The sequence below is a fragment of the Capsicum annuum genome, unplaced genomic scaffold (genome assembly GCF_002878395.1).
Source record: "Capsicum annuum cultivar UCD-10X-F1 unplaced genomic scaffold, UCD10Xv1.1 ctg2682, whole genome shotgun sequence".
In the NCBI taxonomy this organism is placed as follows: Eukaryota; Viridiplantae; Streptophyta; class Magnoliopsida; order Solanales; family Solanaceae; genus Capsicum; species Capsicum annuum.
Window position 1 is genome coordinate 99012 of NW_025833140.1, and position 1331 is coordinate 100342.

The following is a 1331-nucleotide window of genomic DNA, read 5'->3' on the forward strand; positions in this document are numbered from 1 at the left end:
CATATAAGTCCATGTTGGACGTTCTTACCAAGGTAACCCACTGCAATAGATCCAGGTTACAGTATTGGCTTACCTACCGATGAGATGTGGTAGGTGCCATCATGACTCCAAATGGGGTTGTGACACATACCTATCATACTCACTTTTTTTATCCCTCCAATAACAATCTCTATCTCTATCACACCATTCCCTTTCTCGATCATGATCGTTCCAATCTTGGTTCCCATCTTGCCTTTGGTAGGCCGAGCGGGAATCCCACAGATGATTAGCAAAGTACCTTATCTCCTTATCAAGGGCCTTTGCTTTATCCTCATCTTACCCTTTAGATACAACGACATTGACTTCTTTTACGGGTGCACTCATCACATGCTTTATAAGGAGTTCTAATTGTTTCATCATCTTAGCCATATTTTCATCCCTTTCATGATCTGTCTTTCTTTGCTCTTTGTTCACAATTGAGGTAGCGGTATATCCTGCAGCTACTTCGGTGTCCCTTGTATGCCACCCCCTATTTTGCTTTGTGATTTGCTCAAGCATAGTCGAAGCTATTCCATATGATAACTTTACAAGTGACCCACCAAAAGCGTTGTCCACCACATTTTGTTGAATTGGTCTAACGTCCTTTACAATATTTGAAGAAGCATCTTCTCCGACACTTCATGGCTAGGGAATTGCATGATCTTTTCATTAAACTTTCTCATACTTCATACAAAGGCTCCACATTGAGTTGACAAAAATTTGTAATTTTGTCTGGAAATCATATTATCTTTAAAGGAGGAAAATACCAATCCAAAAAGGCATCCATAAGCTCAACCCAAGATGTGATGGACCCAACGGGTAGAGTCCTCAACCATAACATCGTTTCACCCATTAAAGAGAATGCGAATTGCCACAACCTAATGGACTTTTTTTTGATATGAGCAATGTAAAACAGGGCACACACCTCAACAAAAATTTTCAAATATAGATATGGATCTTTATGTCCTTGACCCCCGAATATACCCTTCATTTGTAACACATGTAGCATCATAAAGATGTCCTTGTTATTGAGGTTCCCATCAAATGGGTCCTTAATACTCCCATTGTGACTCATGGTGTCATGATTACTATGAAAATCACCTATAAGATAAAAACAACAAACAATGTAAATATAAAAACTACGAGGCTACCCAAAGTTACTAACAACACCACACAAGCAAAAACTAAGTTTTAGTCCTCGATAATGGTGCCATTTTTGATAACTCTCAACTTACACCATTTATGTACTGTAAGGGGTCGTTGCCAATATAAAACCAACAAGAGTCGGGGTCTTATCTACAAGGAGTGCAAAC

General features: G+C 39.1%; 1 non-coding gene across 1 annotated transcript; it reads left to right on the forward strand.

The window, feature by feature from the left end:
- The first annotated feature begins 654 nt into the window (after positions 1-654).
- Positions 655-758, forward strand: LOC124890909. Its single transcript, XR_007049433.1, has one exon. It is a non-coding gene; the product is annotated as a small nucleolar RNA R71 (small nucleolar RNA).
- The last annotated feature ends 573 nt before the right edge of the window (positions 759-1331 follow it).